Here is a 16,751-nt window from a genome sequence, read left to right on the forward strand (position 1 = left end):
CACATTGATCAAGATAGCCTCACAAAAAAAAAAAATATAGACTTTACAAAATTGAAATTGAAAATCTTCATAAGCAATCACATGATAAATCTCTCTTGGAAGAACTGCAAAAGCTCAAAGGAGAATTGCAGCTATGTCTTAATGAACACACTGAAAAAGCCATGAGTTGGCTAAATCCCAAATGTAACAAGAAAGGCAATAAGCCTGATACTATGCTGGCCAGGAGGTTTGTATTTCACAATCAGCGAGAGCAATATAACTACAATAAGGCTCCAATCAGGGCAAGTTTTCCAGAACCCTAAATTGATCGGGAATGACTTTCAGAAATATTGCACAGAACTATATAAAGGCAATAAAACACCTCTCCATAAATCTTTGGACAAACCAAAGTCAGATTTCTCTCTTTAAACTCCCTAAACTAACAAGCAAATCTCTGGCGGAAGTAAATCAGCTAATCACTAAGGAAGAATTAACATTAGGCATGAAATCTCTCAAATAGGCCCCGTACCCTGACCTGTTCTCTAACTTATATTTCTAAATATTTGGTGCTATCCTCTCACCCTATTTATTAAAACGGTTTAACTCAGAGCTGTCAAACACACGGCCCATGAACCGTCATCATGTGACCCACGGACCACACGGATCACTCATGTCACAGACATGTTGAGCAGTGGCACAGGAACACTGCAGAGCAGAGACTGCATGTATGATATGCAGTCAGAGCATGTGTCATGCTGCGGGGGCGCCTAGCAGAGACAAGCCTGAGGTAATCCTATATGACAAAATCACCGCCTGATTGCCTCACGCCCCACATCACTCCTCAGATTGCTACACAGCTCCAATTGCCTCACATCCCCAATTAACCCCTGATCGACCCACCTGGCTGCTAAACGCGTCGTGTCATCGCAGAAGTAACGTCACATTTATTTATTTATAAAACGTTTTACCAGGAAGTAGTAGTCATGTGAAAAAGAAAGTACACCCTCTTTGAATTCCATGATTTTACATATCAGGACATAATAACAATCAACTGTTCCTTAGCAGGTCTAAAAATTCGGTAAATACAACCTCAGATGAACAACAACACATGACATATTACACCGTGTCATGATTTATTTAACAGAAATAAAGCCAAAATGGAGAAGCCGTGTGTGAAAAACTAAGTACAACTTATGATTCAATAGCTTGTAGAACCACCTTTAGCAGCAATAACTTGAAGTAATTGTTTTCTGTATGACTTTATCAGTCTCTCACATCGTTGTGGAGGAATTTTGGCCCACTCTTCTTTACAACGTTGCTTCAGTTCATTGAGGTTTGTGAGCATTTGTTTATGCACAGCTCTCTTATGGTCCCGCCACAGCATTTCAATCGGGTTGAGGTCCGGACTTTGACTGGGCCATTGCAACACCTTGATTTTTGTATTTTTCAGCCATTCTGTTGTAGATTTGCTGGTGTGCTTGGGATCATTGTCCTGTTGCATGACCCAATTTCGGCCAAGCTTTAGCTGTCGGGCAGATGGCCTCACATTTGACTCTAGAATACTTTGGTATACAGAGGAGTTCATGGTCGACTCAATGACTGCAAGGTTCCCAGGTCCTGTGGATGCAAAAACAAGCCCAAATCATCACCCCTCCACCACCGTGCTTGACAGTTGGTATGAGGTGTTCGTGCTGATATGCTGTGTTTGGTTTTCGCCAAACGTGGCACTGTGCATTATGGCCAAACATCTCCACTTTGGTCTCGTCTGTCCAAAGGACATTGTTCCAGAAGTCTTGTGGTTTGTTCAGATGCAACTTTGCAAACCTAAGCCGTGCTGCCATGTTCTTTTTAGAGAGAAGATTCTTTCTCCTGGCAACCATTCTAAACAAACCATACTTGTTCAGTCTTTTTCTAATTGTACTGTCATGAACTTTAACATTTAACATGCTAACTGAGGCCTGTAGAGTCTGAAATGTAACTCTTGTTTTTTTTTTGCAATTTCTCTGAGCATTGCACAGTCTGACCTTGAGGTGAATTTGCTGGGATGTCCACTCCTGGGAAGATTGGCAACTGTCTTGAATGTTTTCCACTTTTGAATAATCTTTCTCACTGTAGAATGATGGACTTTAAATTGTTTGGAAATGGCCTTATATCCCTTCCCAGATTGATGGACAGCAACAATTGCTTCTCTAAGATCATTGCTGATGTCTTTCCTCCTTGGCATTGTGTTAACACACACCTGAATGCTCCAGACCAGCAAACTGCTAAAACTTCAGCTTTTATAGAGGTTGTCACACTTGCTGATGATCAATTAATCAAGGGAATTTGATTAGCAGCACCTGACTGCTACTTAGCATCTTAATTGCTATGGAAGCAGTAAGGGTGTACTTAGTTTTTCACACACAGCTTCTCCATTTTGGCTTTATTTTTGTTAAATAAATCATGACATGGTGTAATATGTCATGCGTTGTTGTTCATCTGAGGTTGTATTTACCTAATTTTTAAACCTGCTAAGGAACAGTTGATTGTTATTATGTCCTGATATGTAAAACCATGGAATTCAAAGAGGGTGTACTTTGTTTTTCACATGACTGTACATTGAGTTACCTCTCGTTTTCAAGTATGTCCTGGGCTCTGAGTTATGATGACAAATACATGGTTACAAATACAGTTACATAAGGGAACAGGATTATACATTATATACAAGACATTGCATGCACAGTTAAAGATAATATATATTATGGGCGTATGTAACAGTTACAGACCTGATTAATATGTGAGACAGCCTTAGTTTTGAAAGAACTTAGACTGGTGGTGGATGTGAGAGTCTCCAGTAGGTTGTTCCAGTTTTGGGGTGCACAGTAAGAGAAGGAGGAGCGGCCGGATACTTTATTGAGCCTTGGGACCATGAACAGTCTTTTGGAGTCAGATCTCAGATGATAAGTGCTGCATGTGGTAGGGGTGAGGAGCTTCTTCAGATAGATGGGTAGCTTGCCCAGAAAGTATTTGAAGGCAAGACAGGAAAGGTGAACTTTGCTATGCTGCTCTCTCCAATCCCAGACCACGGCTTACGGACACCTACTATCCTGTCTTCTCCAATCCCGGAACTCGGCAAGTACACTGCATCTTCTACACTCTTCAACCCAGACCCGGCTACGCTAAACTATCCGCCTTCCAGGCACGCCTCCGCTGCTGCGGGTGTGTGGTGTAATACCTTCCCACCTCAGTGCCGGGGTCTTGTCTTGTTTGTGGACAGCGCGAGTGTTACACCCACCCAGAGGATCTGATGGGCATGCTAGCCAAAGGGGCAGAAAAAGACCAGGTCTGACTTCAGGAAGACAGTCTAGACAGACACAGCACCTGGATCACGAAAACTTCATGATCCAAGCACAGGGCAAACCACTCCACTCTCATTAAAAAAAAAAAAACCTGCCTATCGCTTCTCGACCTTTTGGCTAAGATCAAGTGTAGTGTCTGTTCTGGGAAGGGCAGATTCAATGGAAATGCATTTGATCCTGTGGCCTGGCCGACAGGCAGACATGAGTCCGGGTAGTTTATGTTGGCACCCCAGGCCTTGTCAACCTGGGGGGTTTACAGAGCCACACCAAGGGTGTATGAGGTTTGGCAAAATCATTTCCGGGTTCTCACGTTCTGGCTCAGGATTTTACTCTTGCTCGCCCTCTTTGGCTGGATCATCCATCTTTGCTTCTGGCAGCTTCCTTTAAAAGGACAGCCCTGTGAGCAGGAGTTTATGCAACGTGTTTATGCCTATTGTCTTTCACGTTACCAGATCCGACTCATGTACCTCGACTATCCTTGTCTTCAGCCCACCCCGACCACTGCAAGTATCTGGACTATCCTTGACTTCAGCCTGCTTCGACCTCTGCATCCAGACTTACTTCACAACACTGCTGTCAGCCCTGACCTTCGGCCTACTACGCACTTCCTCTCTCAGGCCTCTGTCCTTCGGCTCAGGTCGGTTCTTTCACCTTACTACCTCAGCCCTGCGTGTCCGCTTCCTGCTTGAGACGAGCATCGTTACAGGCTGGTGGTGCACAAGGGGTTTGCTGTCCCCCTCACTACATCATTTGAGCATCTGCACAAATATTTTTGCACGACTCTTTATGCTTCTTTCACTGAGCATCTCCCTGGCCTTCTGGCTGGAATACACAGATTTTTTTTTTAACCCACCCGGCCTTCTGGTGACTCCATTCATTTTCCTTTGAGCACGTTGGCACTGCATTTCACAGCGCCCTGGAAAACTCACACCATGGACTTTGTTTTTGGTGTTGGGTTATTAGTCGCCTATCTTCGGAGAGAGCGAGACCATGTGCTGGTCTGTGGTTGCTCCTCTTTCTCACGAGAGAAAAGACTTCGGGCTGAAAACCCTTCAGACTTGGACCCTTCTGTATGGCCATGTGGCTGGAAAGGGAAAAGGAAGAGGACTTTGGAATCTGAGAATGAAGACGTCAATTGGTAACGCCGGAACTCTTCAGGGCCTTTTGGCTTGGAGATACTGGAAGGTAAAGGACTGGCCTGGTCTTCGAAGAAGCAGTCACAAGTGGACCTGAGTATGGATTACAAGTGGGACACCCCATCTACCCGGGCTTTAAAAAAAAAAAAATCACGTCTGTAGCTTCCCGGCCATTTGGCTAAGGTCAAATGTAGTATCTGTTCTTCCTGTGGCCGGGGTAGAATGGACAATGGCACGCACTTAATCCCCATGCCTGGCTGAGAAGCGGGATTGAGAGCCTGAGATTTCTTTATGGCTCACCGAGGGGTACGATGACTTAGTAGGTTGCCAACGGTGGAGAGCTGACTAGGGAGAAAGCCCTGGAGCTTCAGCACGACCGGCACATAGAAAAGTTCCCTGCATGGAGGCATTTTAATTCACGGATTATGATTATCCGCAATCATTGTCGCACCCCAGGCCTTTTGGCTGGAGGTGCATGGATTTTTTTTTTTTACTTACACCACACTTATTCAGTTTTATTTGGGGGGGGAGGGGGGATGGTGAGTGGATTAATAATACTAATAACAACCTCGTTGTTAGGGGTGCCTCTGAGGCCCTGTGTGGTGTCTTACCATAGAGCAGCATAGATTAGCCAGCCCTTTCAATGGCACCTCCCAATAGACATCAAAATGTGGGTTGATATTGAGGCCTTTGAAATAAGGCGATAAGAAAACAAGCAGAACAGCACAACTACCCATCAGTAAATTAGCACAAAACAACCATGCCCAATAAACCAGGCGGTGCTCCCCTGGAGTATGTCATCAACTGATCAACAAAACAGGATGGGACTCCTTAAAAGAATGGAATCCCAGAGACTCCACAAAATGGGGGATCTCACGGAAGTGTGCAAAAATATCAAAATACACAAAATTCGAAGAATATTATTGTGTATGTCCTCATCACTGTTCTTGTACTAATAAAGTGTATATTTTTGCACACTTCCGTGAGTGTCCCCATTTTGTGGCGTTTAGGATTTTCACATATTTCAACCTAAAATGTTATTAGATCATATCTAAGTCCTAATAATAGATAAAGATAACCTGATCAAATGAATGACACAAAAACATGATACTTTTTCAATATTTATTCATCCACAAATGATTCAACATTCAATATCCATGTATGAAAAAGTATGTGAACCTTTAGATTCAGTACCTGGTGGCGCCCCATAGAGCAGCAATGACTTCAACTAAGCGTTTCCTGTAGCTGCTGGTCAGTCTCAAAGAGCGGTTTTGAGGAATTTTTGGCCCATTCCTCCTTATAGAACTGCTTCAGCTCAGTGACATTTGAGGTCTTCCTTGCATGGACAGCTCGCTTCAGGTCCTGCCACAACATTTTGATGGTATTTAGGTCTGGCCTTTGACTAGGCCATTCTAAAATGTAGAATTTCTTCTTCAGCAGCCATTGTTTTATAAGTCTGCTTGTATGTTTAGGATCATTGTCTTTCTGCATGACCAAATTTCGCTTCAGCTCATGGACGGATGGCCTGACATTCTCCTCTAGAATCTTCTGATACAATGCAGAATTCATGGTTGTCCATGATGGCCATCCACCCAGGTCGAGTCAGCAAAGCAGCCCCAAAGCATCACACTCCCACCACACTTGACTGTTGGGATGAGGTTCTTCTGTTCGAACGCAGTGTTTGGTTTTTGACAAACAAAGTTTCTCATTGTGGCCAAAACGTTCTACTTTTGACTCGTCTGTCCAGAGAATATTATTGCAGAAGTCTTGTGGATCATCTGTGTGCTCTTTGGCAAACTTCAGATAGGCAGCAACATTATTTTGAGAGCAGTGGTTTCCTCCTGGCCATCGTTCCATGAACACCATTCTTGTTTAGTCTTTTTCTGATAGTGTAAGGATTCGCGCTGCAGGAATACCCGCGTCCAGCGCATCCTTACCTTTTTCTCAGGCCATTCAGGCTCCCCGGCGGCATTCCCCACTCCTGGCTGCTTTCCCTGCACCTCCTGCCCACGCGCGTCAGCCCTACGGGCGCGCGCGCACCCAAGCTGCCATTGGTTGGCGCCTGACTCCGCCTCCACTGGCGCGGCACACACTCCTTGCGTGTCGCCGCTCGGGTCCCGTCAGCTCCCCCCCTTACTCTGACCACTCCCTTTGCCTCTAGCAACTCTCCTCTATCTGGGCCTTATCTTGCTCACTCCTCTGTTCCTCCCCTCACTCCCATTGGTTTCAAACCTAGTCACTCTGCTCTCCTATTAGGTTCCTCTTCAGGCCGCTCCTCCGTCACTCCCCTTTCTGATTGGTCCCAGCCCCCTATATAATCCCTCTTCTCCATTTCCTCTTTGCTCTGCATAGCTTCTGTACCTTGGTGCTGTCTGCTGTTGCCTGGCCTCTCTCGTCTTTTCAGTGCTGCTCCTGTCCCTGGAATCTTTGCTGACCTCCCTGGATTTGACCCTTGCTTTGAACTCTACTACGCTGCTCTCTGGAACCCTTTAGACCTTGCTTTGGACTTCTACGCTGCAGACCTCTACAACCCTTGGACACGGCACACGGACAAACTACTACGCTGCTCTCTCCAATCCACGACCCTTGGCATACGAACGTAACCCTTCTACGCCGGAGCTGTCAAGTACGGTATAATTTACATTCTTGTTACCTGGACCACCTACGCTACTACCACTCTCCGGCCGTGCCCCCGTTTGCTGCTAGGTGTGTGGTTTTACCCTTTCCACCTCAGTCCCGGGGTCTCGTCTGGCTTGTGGGCAGGCCGAGCGTTACATTATGCAGAGCCCAACAGACCCAGACCCCCCTGAGGTGGAAGATACCTTAACCACCATTTCCAAACACTTTAATTTTTTGGACAACCAAGTTTCCACTCTTAACCAGCAAGTTAATACCCTATCTCTTCAGATTCCCCAGGGTAGTGTCCCCACATCTTCCTCCAGTGTATCCCGTGAAGGATCAGGTCCCTCAGACTTGTGGATACCTACTGTGACGATGGAGAGGATTTGGCCCGGGATTAAAGGGGTTACACCCCAATTGGCCACTCTCTAACCTCACCAGGGAGACAAGGGGTTAACTGGGCTGGGGCCCAGACGTGTGATTTAATCCTTGCCATAACCTGAAAATGTATATTCCCTGTTCCCCCCTGGTTTATTGTTAATCAGTGTCTGCATCACACACACTAGAATCCATCCGGGAGCACAAGGGTTAATAGTCCTTTAATGATTATAGGTCTTTGTGAAGTTTTCCCGCCTTTTCAGGCACCATTTTGCAGGTCCCCATTGGCCGCCATTAGGGCTCCATGCCTTCTAATGGAGAATCTTGTTGTTTTAGTCCTGTTTCCTGTAAAGACCAGCAGATGGCGTCCGAGAGGGAGAGCGGCGGTTTCCCATTGAAAGTCAATGGGCTCATCGACTTCAATGGAGGTTCCTCGAGGTAACTTTCGAAGAACAAGTTGGCTGCCGTCCAGACCGCAAACCGCAAAGCGGATACAATGTCCTTTAAAAGAGTTAAAATCACTTGAGTCAAGTTCAACGTTAATTGGCGTGGGAATAAACAGTTCTGGGGGCCCTAGAAATAAAATTCTTTTTGCCCCTAGTTCCTAGGCTTCCCCCCACTCGACCACAACCGGGTCCCCGAATCCTGGACCCCCGATAAGGGTCGAACCGAGAAGAGCGGGTCGCGCCATAGGCTTCAATGGCGGCGGCAGAAACAGATCCGAAAAATGACTAAGTGTGAAATGCTGTAATTTAGGGATCCATATCTCCGATTCCGGAGGGACCAGAGGATCAAGGTTTGGGGTATCTGTAGTCACTGCTCCGGCATCACTGCAGAACCATCCTTGACCCTCTTGGACGAACCCGACGGAGTATGGACCCCCTTGAAAGTTCGGGACTTTTTCCCATTGATTCTAATGGGGGAAAAGCCGCATGGTGAAAAAATGACTAAGTGTAAAATGTTGAAATGTGTAAGTCCATATCTCCGGTTCTGGAATGCCCAGAGGGATGGGATTTGGGTGACATGTAGCCAAGGTTCCGGCTTTAATGCATGCCCACTTCCAGCCCCCTCAGACCAACCAGACGGAGTATGGACGACTGTAAAGATTTGTGGGTTTTCTCATAGACTTCAATGGCGGCGGTTCCCCATTGAAAGTCTATGGTAGGAAACTCCATTGACTACAACGGCGGAGTTGCTCCATTGAAACCCATGGCGGCGGAGCCCGTTGTTTTCAATGGGGATTTAGTGAAAAGCTGAGATTTCTTTTAGCGGAGATTTTTGTATTAAAATGAAAAATGATTTAATGTGTATTTGTGTAACTCCGGCTCCATAGGTCGTAGCAAGTCGCTTTTTGGATCATATGTTGCCCCAGTTCCGGCCATTAGAACTGGGAAGTTTGGTTCTGCTAGATCCAATGGAACCGGATATTTTAATACGTTTATGTTTTATGTTTGATACTGTGTCCCAAGGTAGGGACAAAGACTTAGGGGAAATTCCTTTGTCCACCAAGATAGCAGATGGCCCCAAGAGGCGCCCTAATGTCTAGGATTTGAGTGCTGTTCAAAGGGTCTTGTCACCCTCCCTGTTTACCTAAGGGCGGAGGAAGCTCAAACCAGAGCAGTTTTTAAGTGTTCCATTTAACACCTTCCAACAAAGGTTTTCCTGCCAGAAAGCCAAATGGGTAGACTGGCTGGTATTCCCTTTGCATATGTGGGGCTACAGAAATGAGACCCCAGTGTTCTACTGCGCATGTGCCAACCAGCAGGGGGGCATGGGTCAGAATGCTTTCCCACGTTAGTGAGTGGCTGGAGGTAATTGAAAACCAATCCCCTGTACTTAAGGTTATGGATAGGGCCACAAAAGGTATATAATCTGTGGTCAAGCCCTTATCCATTGTTGTTCATGTTCTGCAAGTTCTTCAAGTGTTCAGTCTGTTCTATACCATCTTGATTGCTGAGATAAACGCTATGCACTGTCTTCCTGCCAGAGGTCTTTCATGTCTTTGGTGTCTTGATGACTATGAAGAGTGCTGTATGAACTGCCAGTCCAGATATGACTGCTTCATCATTTCCATTTTAAGTAAGTGTCTATATTTTGCCTGTTATTTGTACATATCTGTTGTGTTCACCTTTATCAAGGAATAAATTACATTTGATCATATCTAAGTCTCGTCCCAGTTCAAACCCAGGTATATATATATTTATATATAGTTTTGGTGTAAATTACAGCCTGTCACAAGCTACCGTGACACCTACCCCCAGTAAATACGCGGGAGATCCGCTTGCATGTCGTGGTTTCTTGAACCAGTGCGAAATACAATTTGAGCTGTCACCTTCCCGCTTCCCCACGGATCGTACTAAGGTAGCCTACATGTACTCCCTCCTCACCGGAGATGCCTTAGCCTGGGCCTCACCAATCTGGGAACTGAAACCCGAACTCACTTACAATTATGCCAATTTCAAAAGAGAATTCCGATTAGTGTTTGACACTCCTGAACGCAGTGATATGGCGGCATCTTCTTTGTTCCATATTTCGCAGGGTCGGAGATCAGTGGCGCGTTACGCTCTGGAGTTCCGGACTATTGCAGCAGAGACGGACTGGAACGATGGGGCTCTCTCCGCCGCCTTCTGGCAAGGGCTTTCGGAGACCCTAAAGGACGAATTGGCGGCTGGTGAGAGGCCATCCTCCCTAGAGGCCCTGATCGCTCTCTGCGTTCGGGTGGATCAGAGACTGCTGGAGAGGCGGGCTGAACGCCAACGTTCTCGTACGGCTACTTCTCTGTCCTCTAATTTCAGATCTCCTCTTCCTGCACTGCCCGCACTGGAAGCCCCGGAACCCATGCAACTGGGCACACTTCACCTCCCTTCTACGGAGCGATTACGTCGGAGGAATGAAGGGCTGTGCTTCTATTGTGGTTCTCCTGGGCATATCCTACCACGGGGTACTTCGAAGCCGGGAAATGCCAACGCCCAGTGAGGTATGGGGGAGTCTCACTGGGTACCATCTCTGCTTCTTCTCTTCCCTCAAAGCATCTCCCTAAACGTCTCCTATTGTCGTTACTCCTTAAGCACGCGAATATCCAGACCCCTGCTAAGGCCTTCCTTGATTCCGGTTCCGGAGGAAATTTCATAAACCAGGCGTTTGCTACTCAGCATGACATTCCTCTCCGGGAGAAGGCCTTTCTGGTCGGATTAGAGGCGATTGATGGTCGACCCCTGCAGCCAGCCTTTATTACCTTGGAGACACTTCCTCTTGAACACTCTATGGATGATGGACATTCGGAAAATATCTCTTTTGATGTCATTCACTCTCCTTCGGTTCATATCATCCTGGGCTTGCCTAGACTGCAATTACACAATCCCATCATCAATTGGACGGCCGAGGTTCCTGTTCTATGGAGATCCTCTCACGTAGGAGTGTCTGCTCCATCCACAGCGGTATTGGCCGTCCTGGAGACCACGTCCCCACTATTCGGAGTTCCTGGATGTCTTCAGTCAGGCCAAATCCGAGGAGCTTCCCCCTCATCGACCTTTCGACTGTCCGATAGACTTAATTCCGGGTGCTCCATTTCCCAAAGCCAGGTCTTATCCTGATGTCTTTCCCTGAGACTGAGGCCATGTCCCAGTATATCTCAGAAAACCTTGCTAGGGGCTTCATCCGGAAATCTAGTTCTCCCGCTGGAGCAGGATTCTTTTATGGAAAGAAGAAGGATGGGACGCTTCGCCCCTGCATCGATTTCCGTAGCTTGAACAAAATGACCATAAAAAATCGTTATCCTTTGCCTCTTATTCCGGAGCTCTTCGATAGACTGCAAGGCGCGACCATTTTCTCCAAACTTGACCTAAGAGGAGCATACAACCTGATTCGCATCCGCAGAGGAGATGAATGGAAGACCGCGTTCAACACGCGCAGTGGTCATTATGAGTACCTGGTGATGCCGTTCGGGTTGTGCAATGCCCCTGCAGTCTTCCAAGACTTTATGAACGAGGTTTTTCGTGACCTACTGAACTCTTGTGTAATTATCTACTTGGATGATATCCTCATTTTTTCTAAGACCCTCGAAGAACATATTCTTCATACCAAGATGGTGCTCTCCCGTTTACGGGCCAACAAACTCTATGCCAAGATGGAGAAGTGTGTCTCATCAATCTTCTACTACCTTCCTGGGGTACATTGTCTCGGATCAAGGTTTCACCATGGATCCGGAGAAGCTCAATTCCGTACTCGAATGGCCTCAACCTAACTCCTTAGAAGTGATTCAGCGTTTCCTCGGCTTCGCAAACTATTACAGGAAGTTCATCGCTGGCTTTTCTACTTTGGTGGCAACCATCACGGCCCTTACCAAAAAGGGGGCCGATCCGTCCTCATGGCCATTGGAAGCCACCCGGGCCTTTGAATCTCTTAAAAGAGCCTTTGTCTCAGCGCCGAACCTGCGACATCCCGTCCCCACCCTCCCCTTTACTTTGGAAGTTGACGCCTCCGACGTAGGAGCTGGTGCGGTTCTCTCTCAAAGGACTACTCCTGAAGACAAATTACACCCATGTGGGTTTTTTTCTAAAAAAAATTCTTCTGCAGAAATAAATTACGACGTGGGGAATAGGGACTTGTTAGCCATCAAGATAGCTTTACAAGAGTGGAGACATCTCCTGGAAGGAACCAAAGAACCCATTTCCATTCTGACGGACCACAAGAATCTATCCTACATTGAAGGCGCTCGTCGCCTTGGTCCTCGTCAAGCTCGTTGGGCCCTGTTCTTTTCTAGGTTTAATTTCACCATCTCTTATATTCCTGGGACTAAGAATATCAAAGCGGATGCACTTTCCCGCCAGCTTATCACTGAGGAGAAGTCTCAAGATATCCGGAGAATATTCTACCCCCCTAGTTGTTTATTGCTGCCGCTTCTTTTGACATTCTAGACAAGATTCTGGAATCCCAGACTCAGGTTCCCGAAGGGTTGGAAGTTCCTGATGGTCGTCTTTACGCGGCTCCACGTTTTCATCTCAAAATTCTGGAATGGGGCCATTCCTCCAGATTTGCTGGCCATCCCGGCTTTAAGAAGACCAATGATTTAATTCGACGAACCTTCTGGTGGCCCAACATGTCGAAGGATATCAGAGCTTTCACCTCTTCATGCCCAGTCTGTGCACAAAATAAATCTGTCCGTCAAAAACCTTCCGGTCTTCTTCAACCCCTCCCGGTACCGGATCGTCCGTGGAGTCACATTTCTATGAACTTCATCATGGATCTTCCCCCATCTAATGGCATGACTACCATTCTCGTAATTGTCGACAGATTTTCTAAGCAAGCTCATTTTTTTCCCCTCAAGGGTCTCCCCAATTCCAGTACTTTGGCCGACATTTTTGTAAAGGAAATCTTCCGTATTCATGGTGTCCCGTGGTCCATTGTTTCAGATCGGGGTACGCAATTTGTTTCTAAATTCTGGCGTGCATTTTCCCAGAGGTTGGGCATTACCCTTCTTTTTTCCTCAGGCTACCACCCCCAAACAAATGGGCAGACCGAACGTATGAACCAATCCCTGGACCAGTATTTACGTTGTTTTTCTTCGGACTCTCAGGATAATTGGGCTGAGTTACTCCCTTGGCTGAATTAGCGATCAACTCTCTTAAGAACGAGTCTACCCAAGAATCACCGTTTTTTGTTAACTACGGATTTCACCCTAGTCGTCTTCCCATGCATCCTTCCAGGTCCGGAGTTCCGGCAGCAGATGAGAGGGTATCTTCCTTACAAGAGTCACGGAGAAGGATTCAAGCAGTGCTTCAAAGATCTGTGTTAAGGCAGAAGAAACAAGCAGATAGGCTCCGTCAGGAGGGCCATAAGTTCATCCCTGGAGAGGTCTGTCTTTCTTCAAAAAATATCAAATTGAAGGCCCCAACCCCTAAATTGTCTCCCGGGTTCCTGGGCCCTTTTTCTATTCTGAAACAGATTAACCCTGTGGCCTATCAACTCCAATTGCCTCCATCTATGAAGATTTCACCCCTCTTCCACGTTTCCCTTTTGAAACCTTTTATTCAAGGCAAACGGTTCGCTCACCCCTCCCTTCGACCTCCCCCTCCCATTGTACCTGGACAACAGGACTTAGATTGAATTTCAATCATTGATTCTCGCATCTCCAGGGGCAAACTCCAATTTTTGGTCCACTGGAAGGGATACGGACCTCAGGATCGTTCATGGGTTTCAGATTCGGATGTTCATGCTCCTTCTCTACTCAGACGTTTCCACCAAAAATTTCCCCTCAAACCATGGTTGGTTCGTCCGGAGTCCGACCCTCGAGGGGGGGGGTACTGTAAGGATTCGCGCTGCGGGTATACCCGCGTCCAGCGCATCCTTACCTTTTTCTCAGGCCATTCAGACTCCCCGGCGGCATTCCCCACTCCTGGCTGCTTTCCCTGCACCTCCTGCGCACGCGCGTCAGCCCTACGGGCGCGTGCGCGCACCCAAGCCGCCATTGGTTGGCGCCAGGTGCCTGACTCCGCGGCACACGCTCCTTGCGTATCGCCACTCGGGTTCTGTCAGCCCCGCCTCTCCCCCCTTACTCTGACCACTCCCTTTGCCTCTAGCAACTCTCCTCTATCTGGGCCTTATCTTGCTCACTCCTCTGTTCCTCCCCTCACTCCCATTGGTTTCAAACCTCCTCACTCTGCTCACCTATTAAGTTCCTCTTCAGGCCGCTCCTCTGTCACTCCCCTTTCTCTGATTGGTCCCAGCCCCATATATAATCCCTCTTCTCCATTTCCTCTTTGCTCTGCATAGCTTCTGTACCTTGGTGCTGTCTGCGGTTGCCTGGCCTCTCTTGTCTTTTCAGTGCTGCTCCTGTCCCTGGAATCTTTGCTGACCTCCCTGGATTTGACCCTTGCTTTGAACTCTACTACGCTGCTCTCTGGAACCCTTTGGACCTTGCTTTGGACTTCTACGCTGCAGACCTCTACAAACCTGGGACACGGCACACGGACAAACTACTACGCTGCTCTCTCCACTCCACGACCCAGGCTTACGGACAATCGATTATGCTGCCCTCTCCAATCCACGACCCTTGGCATACGAACTTAACCCTTCTACGCCGGAGCTGTCAAGTACGGTATCATTTACATTCTTGTTACCCGGACCACCTACGCTACTACCACTCTCCGGCCGTGCCCCCGTTTGCTGCTAGGTGTGTGGTTTTACCCTTTTCACCTCAGTCCCGGGGTCTCGTCTGGCTTCTGAGCAGGCCGAGCGTTACAGATAGTTGAGCCATGAACACTCACATTAGCCATGGCAAGAGTGGCCTGCAGATCCTTGGATGTTACTCTGGGGTTCTTTGCGACTTCCTGGATGATTTGCCGGTTTGTTCTTGGAGAGATATTGGTAAGATGACTGCTCCTGGGTAGAGTGACTATTGTCCTTGAACTTTCTCCACTTGTAGACAGTCTGACAGTGGATTGGTGGAGCCTCAAATCCTTAAAAATGGTTTTATAATGTTTTCTAGACAGATGAGCATCGATAACTGCTTTTCTGAGGTCCTAAGATTTATTTTGATCATGGCATGACATGTTTCCACACACCTGTACGGTGAAGACCAAACCCAGTTTCTTTACATAGATCCTCATGATTTACATATGGGGCCTCCCAGACTCACACTTGAAGATCTACCTAATTATTTAAATACTGGATTCTAATTATCACCGTTAATGTAGGTGATAAAACCAGGGTTTCAATTACTTTTGGAAATACCAACTCTTAAATTACTCATTGTCTAATTCATACATCATTTTGTTTCAAAAGACATGGAATTGGTCAATATAAACCCTATTGGATATTTTTTTTTTTTTTAAATACTGGTTTTAATTGAAGGTTATCATGGAAAAACTATGGAATTTCTGTAATTATCATTGGGGTTCACAAACTTTTTTTTGCCACACTATATAGTATACATACATATAAACACATACTACATACCTAATTGGGGCACAGGGACATTATGGAAACATGTATAACACACATGAATAGACAAACACGTTGTATATGTATGGACCGCATGACTGTGTGATGTCTGGCTCAGTTTTTGACATATTTTCTTTCAGTTGGAAGATTTGAGCAATTCAATGCATCTTTTCAAGAGGCACCCATAGCTTTATACAGGTTTACCCAGCTCTGTGTTATAGTGTATTTATAGATATAGACAACTCTGTGCAAGTGTCTGTAGATATAACTAGCTCATGCTATAGTGTGTCTATAGAAATACATGCACACTTCCACAATCCCACATTTATTCCAGGATTGCGACCAATGGACTTTTCATGGTGGATCAAATCTAATATATTAAGTGTTACAGATCTAATATCAAACTAACAAATAAGAAACTGAAGCCCTTCCCCCTTCAGAATAAATAGATCAATCTATACACACTGCACCAATTGTATCCAGACTGTCTGGTCACATGATTTCACCCCCCCCCCCGAGAACTTTGCATCTTTGGTCCTCTTCTGCTGCATTGACAGTCATTTAGTAACCCGAGACGAATCTTCGCCGATCGATCACAGAACGGATCAATCGTCAACTTAGCCAATTACTTCTCGTGTTTGTATTGATGCAGATATTAAGGGGGGGGGGGCAGCTTGGACAGCTGCTTTAAAACATGTAATCGAATCACTCCGGCCAGAAGACATCAGGTCCAATACCTACTTAAAATGTATGCTCTTTATCTTCTGTCTGAGCAAGACGTTAATTTCTGTCTTCTATCAAAATATATCTAAAAACATTGAGACCAAGGACAGCCGTCTCTAGCGAGAATCGAATATTGGGGCGACCCTGCACAAGGAAGTGGGATGACATATATGGGAGGTCATCATCAAATCCTCAATAAATACAACTATAATGTATAACGTCAGCCAACTGTTTTAGAAATTCTTGCCCGAAAGGCATTATGTTCCATGTGTGGTGGCAATGCCCTGCCCTTCTGGAGGGAGATCAGGTCCCTGCCCTCCCCACATGTTCACTAAATGGTCCAAAACTGTATTCGGCATGTGCTAAATACAGAAAAGATGACCAGTTTGAGACTCCTGGTCTGTATAGCTTATTCCTATTATTTTGTTGTGTATTAATGCTGTGAAGTGCTATGTACATGGATAGAAAGACGTACAGTGGCGTTCCGCTCATACGGCGTTTCCCAATGTATACCTATATTCATTATGTTCGGCGCTTGTTCCGTTTTTCCGGCCTGATGTGCACAGCAGCAAAGTATCCGGCTGTCACTAAACAACCGTTTTAGTGCGTGCGCAACTCCTTGTCAGATGCCATGTGT

The 16,751-nt window shown here is 46.4% G+C and overlaps 1 non-coding gene across 1 annotated transcript; it reads left to right on the forward strand.

Annotated features, from left to right (window-relative positions):
• Positions 1–3,414: 3,414 nt before the first annotated feature.
• On the forward strand, positions 3,415–3,614 carry LOC142498219 (U2 spliceosomal RNA). The gene has a single exon (XR_012802395.1). It is a non-coding gene; the product is annotated as a U2 spliceosomal RNA (small nuclear RNA).
• The last annotated feature ends 13,137 nt before the right edge of the window (positions 3,615–16,751 follow it).

This window comes from Ascaphus truei, chromosome 6 (genome assembly GCF_040206685.1).
Source record: "Ascaphus truei isolate aAscTru1 chromosome 6, aAscTru1.hap1, whole genome shotgun sequence".
In the NCBI taxonomy this organism is placed as follows: domain Eukaryota; kingdom Metazoa; phylum Chordata; class Amphibia; order Anura; family Ascaphidae; genus Ascaphus; species Ascaphus truei.